Raw genomic sequence first — 15,573 nt, forward strand, 5'->3', positions numbered from 1 at the left:
ATAAGACTTTCCGGCGTGTAAAGGGTCAAGGGCACCCCAAAATCCTGCCACTCATATCACATGACAGTGGGGCACAGGATAAGGACAGCTCAGTAATTTCCTCTCCAGAGCCGGTGATGGATTTAGGACAAAGATGTAATTATCTGGAAAGACGAGATTATTTATCTCCATGAAATGAGAACATCAGAGAATGTCACCTGTGACCCGAATATGACCGGGGAGCAACGGACCTCAACTGTGTAATAGTCTGCAGGATAGATCACTGTGTATCAGGAGGTAGAGAGGACAGAGGTGTAATAGTCTGCAGGATAGATCACTGTGTATCAGGAGGTAGAGAGGACAGAGCGATGGTCTGCAGATGTGTAGAGAGGTCAGTGGTGTAATACTCTGCAGGCAGTATGTGGCCTGCAGTGGGGGCACAGAGGAGAGGGGAGCAGATGAGAGGGGAACTGTAGAGGAGGGCATAGGTGAGGGGCACAGAGGAAAGAAAGACACAGAAGAGAGGGGGGCTGAGGCGCAGAGGAGAAGGGGACAGAGGAGAGGAGTGCAGAGGAGAAGGGGGACAGAGGAGAGGAGTGCAGAGGAGAAGGAGACAGAGGAGAGGAGTGCAGAGGAGAAGAAGACAGAGGAGAGGAGTGCAGAGGAGAAGGGGGACAGAGGAGAGGAGTGCAGAGGAGAAGGAGACAGAGGAGAGGAGTGCAGAGGAGAAGAAGACAGAGGAGAGGAGTGCAGAGGAGAAGGGGGACAGAGGGGAGGAGTGCAGAGGAGAGGGGGCAGAGGAGAAGAAGACAGAGGAGAAGAAGACAGAGGAAAGGAGTGCAGAGGAGAAGGGGGACAGAGGAGAGGAGTGCAGAGGAGAGGGGGCAGAGGAGAAGAAGACAGAGGAGAAGAAGACAGAGGAAAGGAGTGCAGAGGAGAAGGGGGACAGAGGAGAAGGGGACAGAGGAGAAGGGGACAGAGGAGAGGAGTGCAGAGGAGAAGGAGACAGAGGAGAGGAGTGCAGAGGAGAAGGGGACAGAGGAGAGGAGTGCAGAGGAGAAGGAGACAGAGGAGAGGAGTGCAGAGGAGAAGAAGACAGAGGAAAGGAGTGCAGAGGAGAAGGGGGACAGAGGAGAGGAGTGCAGAGGAGAAGGAGACAGAGGAGAGGAGTGCAGAGGAGAAGAAGACAGAGGAAAGGAGTGCAGAGGAGAAGGGGGACAGAGGAGAGGAGTGCAGAGGAGAAGGAGACAGAGGAGAGGAGTGCAGAGGAGAAGGGGACAGAGGAGAAGGGGACAGAGGAGAGGAGTGCAGAGGAGAAGGGGACAGAGGAGAGGAGTGCAGAGGAGAAGGGGACAGAGGAGAAGGGGGACAGAGGAGAGGAGTGCAGAGGAGAAGGGGACAGAGGAGAGGAGTGCAGAGGAGAGGGGACAGAGGAGAGGAGTGCAGAGGAGAAGGGGGCAGAGGAGAGGGGACAGAGGAGAGGAGTGCAGAGGAGAGGAGTGCAGAGGAGAAGAAGACAGAGGAGAGGAGTGCAGAGGAGAAGGGGACAGAGGAGAGGAGTGCAGAGGAGAAGGGGACAGAGGAGAGGAGTGCAGAGGAGAGGGGACAGAGGAGAGGAGTGCAGAGGAGAGGGGACAGAGGAGAGGAGTGCAGAGCAGAGGGGACAGAGGAGAGGAGTGCAGAGGAAAGGAGTGCAGAGGAGAAGAAGACAGAGGAGAGGAGTGCAGAGGAGAAGGAGACAGAGGAGAGGAGTGCAGAGGAGAAGGGGACAGAGGAGAGGAGTGCAGAGGAGAAGGGGGCAGAGGAGAGGAGTGCAGAGGAGAAGGGGGCAGAGGAGAGGAGTGCAGAGGAGAAGGGGGCAGAGGAGAGGAGTGCAGAGGAGAGGAGTGCAGAGGAGAAGGAGACAGAGGAGAGGAGTGCAGAGGAGAAGGGGACAGAGGAGAGGGGACAGAGGAGAAGGGGACAGAGGAGAGGAGTGCAGAGGAGGGGTACAGAGGAGAGGAGTGCAGAGGAGAAGGGGACAGAGGAGAAGGGGACAGAGGAGAGGAGTGCAGAGGAGAGGAGTGCAGAGGAGAGGAGTGCAGAGGAGAAGAAGAGAGAGGAGAGGAGTGCAGAGGAGAAGGGGACAGAGGAGAAGGAGACAGAGAAGAGGAGTGCAGAGGAGAGTGGACAGAGGAGAGGAGTGCAGAGGAGAAGGAGACAGAGGAGAGGAGTGCAGAGGAGAAGGGGACAGAGGAGAGGAGTGCAGAGGAGAGGGGACAGAGGAGAGGAGTGCAGAGGAGAGGAGTGCAGAGGAGAAGGGGACAGAGGAGAGGGGACAGAGGAGAAGAGGACAGAGGAGAGGAGTGCAGAGGAGAAGGGGACAGAGGAGAGGAGTGCAGAGGAGAAGAAGACAGAGGAGAGGAGTGCAGAGGAGAAGGGGACAGAGGAGAGGGGACAGAGGAGAGTGGACAGAGGAGAGGAGTGCAGAGGAGAGGAGTGCAGAGGAGAAGGAGACAGAGGAGAGGAGTGCAGAGGAGAGGGGGCAGAGGAGAAGAAGACAGAGGAGAAGAAGACAGAGGAAAGGAGTGCAGAGGAGAAGGGGGACAGAGGAGAGGAGTGCAGAGGAGAAGGAGACAGAGGAGAGGAGTGCAGAGGAGAAGAAGACAGAGGAAAGGAGTGCAGAGGAGAAGGGGGACAGAGGAGAGGAGTGCAGAGGAGAAGGAGACAGAGGAGAGGAGTGCAGAGGAGAAGAAGACAGAGGAAAGGAGTGCAGAGGAGAAGGGGGACAGAGGAGAGGAGTGCAGAGGAGAAGGAGACAGAGGAGAGGAGTGCAGAGGAGAAGAAGACAGAGGAAAGGAGTGCAGAGGAGAAGGGGGACAGAGGAGAGGAGTGCAGAGGAGAAGGAGACAGAGGAGAGGAGTGCAGAGGAGAAGGGGACAGAGGAGAAGGGGACAGAGGAGAGGAGTGCAGAGGAGAAGGGGACAGAGGAGAGGAGTGCAGAGGAGAGGAGTGCAGAGGAGAAGGGGACAGAGGAGAGGAGTGCAGAAGAGAAGGGGACAGAGGAGAGGAGTGCAGAGGAGAAGGAGACAGAGGAGAGGAGTGCAGAGGAGAAGGGGACAGAGGAGAGGAGTGCAGAGGAGAAGGGGGCAGAGGAGAGGGGACAGAGGAGAGGAGTGCAGAGGAGAGGAGTGCAGAGGAGAAGAAGACAGAGGAGAGGAGTGCAGAGGAGAAGGGGACAGAGGAGAGGAGTGCAGAGGAGAAGGGGACAGAGGAGAGGAGTGCAGAGGAGAGGGGACAGAGGAGAGGAGTGCAGAGGAGAGGGGACAGAGGAGAGGAGTGCAGAGGAGAGGGGACAGAGGAGAGGAGTGCAGAGGAAAGGAGTGCAGAGGAGAAGAAGACAGAGGAGAGGAGTGCAGAGGAGAAGGAGACAGAGGAGAGGAGTGCAGAGGAGAAGGGGACAGAGGAGAGGAGTGCAGAGGAGAAGGGGACAGAGGAGAGGAGTGCAGAGGAGAAGGGGGCAGAGGAGAGGAGTGCAGAGGAGAAGGGGGCAGAGGAGAGGAGTGCAGAGGAGAGGAGTGCAGAGGAGAAGGAGACAGAGGAGAGGAGTGCAGAGGAGAAGGGGACAGAGGAGAGGGGACAGAGGAGAAGGGGACAGAGGAGAGGAGTGCAGAGGAGGGGTACAGAGGAGAGGAGTGCAGAGGAGGGGTACAGAGGAGAGGAGTGCAGAGGAGAAGGGGACAGAGGAGAAGGGGACAGAGGAGAGGAGTGCAGAGGAGAAGGGGACAGAGGAGAGGAGTGCAGAGGAGAGGAGTGCAGAGGAGAAGAAGAGAGAGGAGAGGAGTGCAGAGGAGAAGGGGACAGAGGAGAAGGGGACAGAGGAGAAGGGGACAGAGGAGAGGAGTGCAGAGGAGAAGGAGACAGAGAAGAGGAGTGCAGAGGAGAGTGGACAGAGGAGAGGAGTGCAGAGGAGAAGGAGACAGAGGAGAGGAGTGCAGAGGAGAAGGGGACAGAGGAGAGGAGTGCAGAGGAGAGGGGACAGAGGAGAGGAGTGCAGAGGAGAGGAGTGCAGAGGAGAAGGGGACAGAGGAGAGGGGACAGAGGAGAAGAGGACAGAGGAGAGGAGTGCAGAGGAGAAGGGGACAGAGGAGAGGAGTGCAGAGGAGAAGAAGACAGAGGAGAGGAGTGCAGAGGAGAAGGGGACAGAGGAGAGGGGACAGAGGAGAGTGGACAGAGGAGAGGAGTGCAGAGGAGAGGAGTGCAGAGGAGAGGGGGCAGAGGAGAAGAAGACAGAGGAGAAGAAGACAGAGGAAAGGAGTGCAGAGGAGAAGGGGGACAGAGGAGAGGAGTGCAGAGGAGAAGGAGACAGAGGAGAGGAGTGCAGAGGAGAAGAAGACAGAGGAAAGGAGTGCAGAGGAGAAGGGGGACAGAGGAGAGGAGTGCAGAGGAGAAGGAGACAGAGGAGAGGAGTGCAGAGGAGAAGAAGACAGAGGAAAGGAGTGCAGAGGAGAAGGGGGACAGAGGAGAGGAGTGCAGAGGAGAAGGAGACAGAGGAGAGGAGTGCAGAGGAGAAGAAGACAGAGGAAAGGAGTGCAGAGGAGAAGGGGGACAGAGGAGAGGAGTGCAGAGGAGAAGGAGACAGAGGAGAGGAGTGCAGAGGAGAAGGGGACAGAGGAGAAGGGGACAGAGGAGAGGAGTGCAGAGGAGAAGGGGACAGAGGAGAGGAGTGCAGAGGAGAGGAGTGCAGAGGAGAAGGGGACAGAGGAGAGGAGTGCAGAAGAGAAGGGGACAGAGGAGAGGAGTGCAGAGGAGAAGGAGACAGAGGAGAGGAGTGCAGAGGAGAAGGGGACAGAGGAGAGGAGTGCAGAGGAGAAGGGGACAGAGGAGAGGAGTGCAGAGGAGAAGGGGGCAGAGGAGAGGGGACAGAGGAGAGGAGTGCAGAGGAGAGGAGTGCAGAGGAGAAGAAGACAGAGGAGAGGAGTGCAGAGGAGAAGGGGACAGAGGAGAGGAGTGCAGAGGAGAAGGGGACAGAGGAGAGGAGTGCAGAGGAGAGGGGACAGAGGAGAGGAGTGCAGAGGAGAGGGGACAGAGGAGAGGAGTGCAGAGGAGAGGGGACAGAGGAGAGGAGTGCAGAGGAAAGGAGTGCAGAGGAGAAGAAGACAGAGGAGAGGAGTGCAGAGGAGAAGGAGACAGAGGAGAGGAGTGCAGAGGAGAAGGGGACAGAGGAGAGGAGTGCAGAGGAGAAGGGGACAGAGGAGAGGAGTGCAGAGGAGAAGGGGGCAGAGGAGAGGAGTGCAGAGGAGAAGGGGGCAGAGGAGAGGAGTGCAGAGGAGAAGGGGACAGAGGAGAGGGGACAGAGGAGAAGGGGACAGAGGAGAGGAGTGCAGAGGAGGGGTACAGAGGAGAGGAGTGCAGAGGAGAAGGGGACAGAGGAGAAGGGGACAGAGGAGAGGAGTGCAGAGGAGAAGGGGACAGAGGAGAGGAGTGCAGAGGAGAGGAGTGCAGAGGAGAAGAAGAGAGAGGAGAGGAGTGCAGAGGAGAAGGGGACAGAGGAGAAGGGGACAGAGGAGAAGGGGACAGAGGAGAGGAGTGCAGAGGAGAAGGAGACAGAGGAGAGGAGTGCAGAGGAGAAGGAGACAGAGAAGAGGAGTGCAGAGGAGAGTGGACAGAGGAGAGGAGTGCAGAGGAGAAGGAGACAGAGGAGAGGAGTGCAGAGGAGAAGGGGACAGAGGAGAGGAGTGCAGAGGAGAGGGGACAGAGGAGAGGAGTGCAGAGGAGAGGAGTGCAGAGGAGAAGGGGACAGAGGAGAGGGGACAGAGGAGAAGAGGACAGAGGAGAGGAGTGCAGAGGAGAAGGGGACAGAGGAGAGGGGACAGAGGAGAAGAGGACAGAGGAGAGGAGTGCAGAGGAGAAGGGGACAGAGGAGAGGAGTGCAGAGGAGAAGAAGACAGAGGAGAGGAGTGCAGAGGAGAAGGGGACAGAGGAGAGGGGACAGAGGAGAAGGGGACAGAGGAGAGGAGTGCAGAGGAGAAGGAGACAGAGGAGAGGAGTGCAGAGGAGAAGGGGGCAGAGGAGAGGAGTGCAGAGGAGAGGAGTGCAGAGGAGAAGGAGACAGAGGAGAGGAGTGCAGAGGAGAAGGGGGCAGAGGAGAGGAGTGCAGAGGAGAGGAGTGCAGAGGAGAGGAGTGCAGAGGAGAAGAAGACAGAGGAGAGGAGTGCAGAGGAGAAGGGGACAGAAGAGAGGGGACAGAGGAGAAGGGGACAGAGGAGAGGAGTACAGAGGAGAGGAGTGCAGAGGAGAAGGAGACAGAGGAGAGGAGTGCAGAGGAGAGTGGACAGAGGAGAGGAGTGCAGAGGAGAAGAAGACAGAGGAGAAGAAGACAGAGGAGAGGAGTGCAGAGGAGGAGGGGACAGAGGAGAAGGGGACAGAGGAGAGGAGTGCAGAGGAGAAGAAGACAGAGGAGAGGAGTGCAGAGGAGAAGGGGACAGAGGAGAGGAGTGCAGAGGAGAAGAAGACAGAGGAGAGGAGTGCAGAGGAGAAGGGGACAGAGGAGAGGGGACAGAGGAGAAGGGGACAGAGGAGAGGAGTGCAGAGGAGAAGGAGACAGAGGAGAGGAGTGCAGAGAAGGGGGCAGAGGAGAGGAGTGCAGAGGAGAAGGAGACAGAGGAGAGGAGTGCAGAGGAGAAGGGGGCAGAGGAGAGGAGTGCAGAGGAGAGGAGTGCAGAGGAGAAGAAGACAGAGGAGAGGAGTGCAGAGGAGAAGGGGACAGAGGAGAGGGGACAGAGGAGAAGGGGACAGAGGAGAGGAGTGCAGAGGAGAAGGAGACAGAGGAGAGGAGTGCAGAGGAGAGTGGACAGAGGAGAGGAGTGCAGAGGATAGGAGTGCAGAGGAGAAGAAGACAGAGGAGAGGAGTGCAGTGGAGAAGGGGACAGAGGAGAGGGGACAGAGGAGAAGGGGACAGAGGAGAGGAGTGCAGAGGAGAAGGGGGCAGAGGAGAGGAGTGCAGAGGAGAGGAGTGCAGAGGAGAAGGAGACAGAGGAGAGGAGTGCAGAGGAGAAGGGGGCAGAGGAGAGGATTGCAGAGGAGAGGAGTGCAGAGGAGAAGAAGAAGACAGAGGAGAGGAGTGCAGAGGAGAAGGGGACAGAGGAGAAGGGGACAGAGGAGAAGGGGACAGAGGAGAGGAGTGCAGAGGAGAAGGGGACAGAGGAGAGGAGTGCAGAGGAGAAGGGGCAGAGGAGAGGAGTGCAGAGGAGAAGGGGACAGAGGAGAGTGGACAGAGGAGAGGAGTGCAGAGGAGAAGAAGACAGAGGAGAGGAGTGCAGAGGAGAAGGGGACAGAGGAGAGGGGACAGAGGAGAAGGGGACAGAGGAGAGGAGTGCAGAGGAGAAGGGGACAGAGGAGAGGAGTGCAGAGGAGAAGGAGACAGAGGAGAGGAGTGCAGAGGAGAAGGGGCAGAGGAGAGGAGTGCAGAGGAGAGGAGTGCAGAGGAGAAGAAGACAGAGGAGAGGAGTGCAGAGGAGAAGGGGACAGAGGAGAGGGGACAGAGGAGAAGGGGACAGAGGAGAGGAGTGCAGAGGAGAAGGGGACAGAGGAGAGGAGTGCAGAGGAGAAGAAGACAGAGGAGAGGAGTGCAGAGGAGAAGGGGACAGAGGAGAGGGGACAGAGGAAAAGGGGACAGAGGAGAGGAGTGCAGAGGAGAGGGGACAGAGGAGAGGAGTGCAGAGGAGAGGGGACAGAGGAGAGGAGTGCAGAGGAGAGGAGTGCAGAGGAGAAGAAGACAGAGGAAAGGAGTGCAGAGGAGAAGGGGACAGAGGAGAGGGGACAGAGGAAAAGGGGACAGAGGAGAGGAGTGCAGAGGAGAAGGAGACAGAGGAGAGGAGTGCAGAGGAGAAGGGGGCAGAGGAGAGGAGTGCAGAGGAGAAGGAGACAGAGGAGAGGAGTGCAGAGGAGAGGGGACAGAGGAGAGGAGTGCAGAGGAGAAGGGGACAGAGGAGAGGAGTGCAGAGGAGAAGGGGGCAGAGGAGAGGAGTGCAGAGGAGAAGGAGACAGAGGAGAGGAGTGCAGAGGAGAGGGGACAGAGGAGAGGAGTGCAGAGGAGAAGGGGACAGAGGAGAGGAGTGCAGAGGAGAAGGAGACAGAGGAGAGGAGTGCAGAAGAGAAGGAGACAGAGGAGAGGAGTGCAGAGGAGAAGGGACAGAGGAGAGGAGTGCAGAGGAGAAGGGGACAGAGGAGAGGAGTACAGAGGAGAGGGGACAGAGGAGAGGAGTGCAGAGGAGAAGGGGACAGAGGAGAGGAGTGCAGAGGAGAAGGAGACAGGAGAGGAGTGCAGAGGAGAAGGGGACAGAGGAGAGGAGTGCAGAGGAGAAGGGGACAGAGGAGAGGAGTGCAGAGGAGAAGGGGACAGAGGAGAGGAGTGCAGAGGAGAAGGGGACAGAGGAGAGGAGTGCAGAGGAAAAGGAGACAGAGGAGAGGAATGCAGAGGAGAAGGGGACAGAGGAGAGGAGTGCAGAGGAGAGGGGGCAGAGGAGAAGGGGACAGAGGAGAGGAGTGCAGAGGAGAGGGGACAGAGGAGAGGAGTGCAGAGGAGAAGGGACAGAGGAGAGGAGTGCAGAGGAGAGGAGTGCAGAGGAGAAGGGGACAGAGGAGAGGAGTGCAGAGGAGAAGGGGACAGAGGAGAGGAGTGCAGAGGAGAAGGGGACAGAGGAGAGGAGTGCAGAGGAGAAGGGGACAGAGGAGAGGAGTGCTGAGGAGAGGGGGCAGAGGAGAAGGGGACAGAGGAGAGGAGTGCAGAGGAGAGGGACAGAGGAGAGGAGTGCAGAGGAGAAGGGACGGAGGAGAGGAGTGCAGAGGAGAAGGAGACAGAGGAGAGGAGTGCAGAGGAGAAGGGGACAGAGGAGAGGAGTGCAGAGGAGAAGGGGACAGAGGAGAGGAATGCAGAGGCGAAGGAGACAGAAGAAAGAGAGACACAGAAGAGAGGGGGACCAAGGCGCAGAGGAGAGGAGTGCAGAGGAGAAGGGGACAGAGGAGAGGAAGACACAGAAGAGAGGGGGGGGGTAGAGGAAAGATGCACAGAGGAGAGGGTAGAATGGAGACACACAGAGGAGCGGAGCAGGGGAGACAAGCACAGACTAGAGGGTTAGAGGAGAAGGTAACAGAGGTGGATACAGAGGAGAGGGAGCAGAGAAGAAAAGCACGGAGTATAAGGGCAGTGGAGAAGGAAACAGAAGAGAGGGGGGCAGAGTAGGGGGATGCACAGAAGAGAGGGGGGCAGAGTAGGGGGATGCACAGAAGAGAGGGGGGCAGAGTAGGGGGATGCACAGAAGAGAGGGGGGCAGAGTAGGGGGAGATGCACAGAAGAGATGGTCAGACAGTCACGGACACCTCACACCTGCAGCACACAGCTATCAGTACAGCAGGGGGAGGGCGGTGGAGTGGAGGAGGGGCACCACAGATCTGCAATGAATGAATGACCTCTAGCAGGGGTAGGAGCCGCACAGCCCAGCAGTCTGGAGGCAGCAGCGCCTCACACCTTATATCTGCTGCAGCGCCTCACACCTCACATCTGCTGCAGCGGAGCGCCTGGCACTGGCAGTACTGCAGACAGCGGTGAGTGATGTCTCTTCTGCAGCATGGTGGTGCCGCTACCAGGGGGCAACTATCTGTATACTGCATGACAAGGGTACTGGGGGTACATGTGCAGCAGGGGAGCTGCGTACCGGGTACTCACCCCCAGCAACTGTAGGGTTAACTGACTGTCCATGAAGGTGATGCATGGGGGAGCATGGCCGAGGCTGTTGTATGGTTCTATCCCATTCTGGGAAAGCTGGATCGCACAAATTGCAGTACACGGAACTTCATCCAACTTTCCAAGACTTCTGAATGGCATATCTGCTTTGTTCTGCAGAGATATGCCCATCAGTGATTTATGGGATATTTCCAAAGGTGACTGGTGTCTGTGACCCAGCTTTCCCAAGAAGAGATCACCGTTGATTGTTTAGGGATGTTGATGTTGTGTGTGCACTATGACTGGTGGCCAGCAGGTGGCGGAGAGGGATCAGTGCAATGTAGTTATTTGTGAACTCCTTTAGGGAAGGATGGATGTATACGAGACCCTATACAGTATGAGAGCCGCGTCCTGATTGGTGGAAATACTGTGTGCAGATGGTCCTCAGCCCATCTTTCTATGTACACACATGGAAGTGAACATTCCCTTTAAGTGTGTCTAATGGAAGAGACCCCCAGGATATATAGTACATGGTGTATACCCCACCACCTATATACAACCCATCAGATATATAGTAGTAAGTACCCGGCTGTTGTGTCACATAATGCAGGATCAGAGAGCGGTATTATACATCACTAAGCTCTCAGGGCCGAGGATAAAACAATATACAACCCCCACCCCATGCATTAAACACTACACAACCCCATCAATAAATAATCACGTCCCAACTTCACAGGAAACATTGATTTCTTCGCCTGAGCAGTAAAATAATCAGAATCATAATGTCACAAGATATTGTTAACCCTAAACTAATAGCACATACAGGGGCAGTATTATAGTAGTTATATTCTTGTACATAGAAGTAGTATTATAGTAGTTATATTCTTGTACATAAGAGTAGTATTATAGTAGTTATATTCTTGTACATAGGAGTAGTATTATAGTAGTTATATTCTTGTACATAGGAGCAGTATTATAGTAGTTATATTCTTGTACATAGGAGTAGTATTATAGTAGTTATATTCTTGTACATAGGAGCAGTATTATAGTAGTTATATTCTTGTTCATAGGAGGTAGTATTATAGTAGTTATATTCTTGTACATAGGAGTAGTATTATAGTAGTTATATTCTTGTACATAGGAGTAGTATTATAGTAGTTATATTCTTGTACATAGGAGCAGTATTATAGTAGTTATATTCTTGTACATAGGGGCAGTATTATAGTAGTTATATTCTTGTACATAGGAGGTAGTATTATAGTAGTTATATTCTTGTACATAGGAGTAGTATTATAGTAGTTATAGTCTTGTACATAGGAGCAGTATTATAGTAGTTATATTCTTGTACATAGGAGGTAGTATTATAGTAGTTATATTCTTGTATATAGGAGTAGTATTATAGTAGTTATATTCTTGTACATAGGAGTAGTATTATAGTAGTTATATTCTTGTACATAGGAGTAGTATTATAGTACTTATATTCTTGTACATAGGAGCAGTATTATAGTAGTTATATTCTTGTACATAGGAGTAGTATTATAGTAGTTATATTCTTATACATAGGAGGTAGTATTATAGTAGTTATATTCTTGTACATAGGAGTAGTATTATAGTAGTTATATTCTTGTACATAGGAGTAGTATTATAGTAGTTATATTCTTGTACATAGGAGTAGTATTATAGTAGTTATATTCTTGTACATAGGAGCAGTATTATAGTAGTTATATTCTTGTACATAGGAGGTAGTATTATAGTAGTTATATTCTTGTACATAGGAGTAGTATTATAGTAGTTATATTCTTGTACATAGGAGTAGTATTATAGTAGTTATATTCTTGTACATAGGAGCAGTATTATAGTAGTTATATTCTTGTACATAGGAGTAGTATTATAGTAGTTATATTCTTGTACATAGGAGTAGTATTATAGTAGTTATATTCTTGTACATAGGAGTAGTATTATAGTACTTATATTCTTGTACATAGGAGCAGTATTATAGTAGTTATATTCTTGTACATAGGAGGTAGTATTATAGTAGTTATATTCTTGTACATAGGAGTAGTATTATAGTAGTTATATTCTTGTACATAGGAGTAGTATTATAGTAGTTATATTCTTGTACATAGGAGTAGTATTATAGTAGTTATATTCTTGTACATAGGAGCAGTATTATAGTAGTTATATTCTTGTACATAGGAGGTAGGATTATAGTAGTTATATTCTTGTACATAGGAGCAGTATTATAGTAGTTATATTCTTGTACATAGGAGTAGTATTATAGTACTTATATTCTTGTACATAGGAGCAGTATTATAGTAGTTATATTCTTGTACATAGGAGTAGTATTATAGTAGTTATATTCTTGTACATAGGAGTAGTATTATAGTAGTTATATTCTTGTACATAGGAGGTATTATTATAGTAGTTATATTCTTGTACATAGGAGTAGTATTATAGTAGTTATATTCTTATACATAGGAGGTAGTATTATAGTAGTTATATTCTTGTACATAGGAGTAGTATTATAGTAGTTATATTCTTGTACATAGGAGTAGTATTATAGTAGTTATATTCTTGTACATAGGAGTAGTATTATAGTAGTTATATTCTTGTACATAGGAGCAGTATTATAGTAGTTATATTCTTGTACATAGGAGGTAGTATTATAGTAGTTATATTCTTGTACATAGGAGTAGTATTATAGTAGTTATATTCTTGTACATAGGAGTAGTATTATAGTAGTTATATTCTTGTACATAGGAGCAGTATTATAGTAGTTATATTCTTGTACATAGGAGTAGTATTATAGTAGTTATATTCTTGTACATAGGAGTAGTATTATAGTAGTTATATTCTTGTACATAGGAGTAGTATTATAGTACTTATATTCTTGTACATAGGAGCAGTATTATAGTAGTTATATTCTTGTACATAGGAGGTAGTATTATAGTAGTTATATTCTTGTACATAGGAGTAGTATTATAGTAGTTATATTCTTGTACATAGGAGTAGTATTATAGTAGTTATATTCTTGTACATAGGAGTAGTATTATAGTAGTTATATTCTTGTACATAGGAGCAGTATTATAGTAGTTATATTCTTGTACATAGGAGGTAGGATTATAGTAGTTATAGTCTTGTACATAGGAGCAGTATTATAGTAGTTATATTCTTGTACATAGGAGTAGTATTATAGTAGTTATAGTCTTGTACATAGGAGCAGTATTATAGTAGTTATATTCTTGTACATAGGAGGTAGTATTATAGTAGTTATATTCTTGTACATAGGAGTAGTATTATAGTAGTTATATTCTTGTACATAGGAGTAGTATTATAGTAGTTATATTCTTGTACATAGGAGGTAGTATTATAGTAGTTATAGTCTTGTACATAGGAGCAGTATTATAGTAGTTATATTCTTGTACATAGGAGGTAGTATTATAGTAGTTATATTCTTGTACATAGGAGGTAGTATTATAGTAGTTATATTCTTGTACATAGGAGGTAGTATTATAGTAGTTATATTCTTGTACATAGGAGGTAGTATTATAGTAGTTATATTCTTGTACATAGGAGGTAGTATTATAGTAGTTATATTCTTGTACATAGGAGGTAGTATTATAGTAGTTATATTCTTGTACATAGGAGGCAGTATAATAGTAGTTATATTCTTGTACATAGGAGTAGTATTATAGTAGTTATATTCTTGTACATAGGAGGTAGTATTATAGTAGTTATATTCTTGTACATAGGAGCAGTATTATAGTAGTTATATTCTTGTACATAGGAGTAGTATTATAGTAGTTATAGTCTTGTACATAGGAGCAGTATTATAGTAGTTATATACTTGTACATAGGAGGTAGTATTATAGTAGTTATATTCTTGTACATAGGAGGTAGTATTATAGTAGTTATATTCTTGTACATAGGAGGTAGTATTATAGTAGTTATATTTTTGTACATAGGAGCAGTATTATAGTAGTTATATTCTTGTACATAGGAGGTAGTATTATAGTAGTTATATTCTTGTACATAGGAGCAGTATTATAGTAGTTATATTCTTGTACATAGGAGTAGTATTATAGTAGTTATATTCTTGTACATAGGAGGTAGTATTATAGTAGTTATATTCTTGTACATAGGAGCAGTATTATAGTAGTTATATTCTTGTACATAGGAGGTAGTATTATAGTAGTTATAGTCTTGTACATAGGAGCAGTATTATAGTAGTTATATTCTTGTACATAGGAGGTAGTATTATAGTAGTTATATTCTTGTACATAGGAGGTAGTATTATAGTAGTTATATTCTTGTACATAGGAGGCAGTATAATAGTAGTTATATTCTTGTACATAGGAGTAGTATTATAGTAGTTATATTCTTGTACATAGGAGGTAGTATTATAGTAGTTATATTCTTGTACATAGGAGCAGTATTATAGTAGTTATATTCTTGTACATAGGAGTAGTATTATAGTAGTTATAATCTTGTACATAGGAGAAGTATTATAGTAGTTATATACTTGTACATAGGAGGTAGTATTATAGTAGTTATATTCTTGTACATAGGAGGTAGTATTATAGTAGTTATATTCTTGTACATAGGAGGTAGTATTATAGTAGTTATATTCTTGTACATAGGAGCAGTATTATAGTAGTTATATTCTTGTACATAGGAGGTAGTATTATAGTAGTTATATTCTTGTACATAGGAGAAGTATTATAGTAGTTATATACTTGTACATAGGAGGTAGTATTATAGTAGTTATATTCTTGTACATAGGAGGTAGTATTATAGTAGTTATATTCTTGTACATAGGAGGTAGTATTATAGTAGTTATATTCTTGTACATAGGAGCAGTATTATAGTAGTTATATTCTTGTACATAGGAGTAGTATTATAGTAGTATAGTAGTTATATTCTTGTACATAGGAGGTAGTATTATAGTAGTTATATTCTTGTACATAGGAGAAGTATTATAGTAGTTATATTCTTGTACATAGGAGCAGTATTATAGTAGTTATATTCTTGTACATAGGAGGTAGTATTATAGTAGTTATATTCTTGTACATAGGAGTAGTATTATAGTAGTTATATTCTTGTACATAGGAGGAGTATTATAGTAGTTATATTCTTGTACATAGGAGCAGTATTATAGTAGTTATATTCTTGTACATAGGAGGTAGTATTATAGTAGTTATATTCTTGTACATAGGAGTAGTATTATAGTAGTTATATTCTTGTACATAGGAGTAGTATTATAGTAGTTATATTCTTGTACATAGGAGTAGTATTATAGTAGTTATATTCTTGTACATAGGAGTAGTATTATAGTACTTATATTCTTGTACATAGGAGCAGTATTATAGTAGTTATATTCTTGTACATAGGAGGTAGTATTATAGTAGTTATATTCTTGTACATAGGAGTAGTATTATAGTAGTTATATTCTTGTACATAGGAGCAGTATTATAGTAGTTATATTCTTGTACATAGGAGCAGTATTATAGTAGTTATATTCTTGTACATAGGAGGTAGTATTATAGTAGTTATATTCTTGTACATAGGAGTAGTATTATAGTAGTTATATTCTTGTACATAGGAGTAGTATTATAGTAGTTATATTCTTGTACATAGGAGTAGTATTATAGTAGTTATATTCTTGTACATAGGAGTAGTATTATAGTACTTATATTCTTGTACATAGGAGCAGTATTATAGTAGTTATATTCTTGTACATAGGAGGTAGTATTATAGTAGTTATATTCTTGTACATAGGAGTAGTATTATAGTAGTTATATTCTTGTACATAGGAGTAGTATTATAGTAGTTATATTCTTGTACATAGGAGTAGTATTATAGTAGTTATATTCTTGTACATAGGAGCAGTA

The 15,573-nt window shown here is 47.4% G+C and overlaps 1 long non-coding RNA gene across 1 annotated transcript in view; it reads left to right on the top strand.

Moving 5' to 3' along the window:
* The first annotated feature begins 335 nt into the window (after positions 1–335).
* Positions 336–15,573, top strand: part of LOC142214380 (uncharacterized) — a 572,210-nt gene continuing 556,972 nt past the window's right edge. The window contains exon 1 of the long non-coding RNA XR_012717272.1: positions 336–370. This is a non-coding gene — a long non-coding RNA (uncharacterized LOC142214380). The remainder of the gene's footprint in view (positions 371–15,573) is intronic.

This window comes from Leptodactylus fuscus, chromosome 7, assembly GCF_031893055.1.
Source record: "Leptodactylus fuscus isolate aLepFus1 chromosome 7, aLepFus1.hap2, whole genome shotgun sequence".
Lineage (NCBI taxonomy): Eukaryota > Metazoa > Chordata > Amphibia > Anura > Leptodactylidae > Leptodactylus > Leptodactylus fuscus.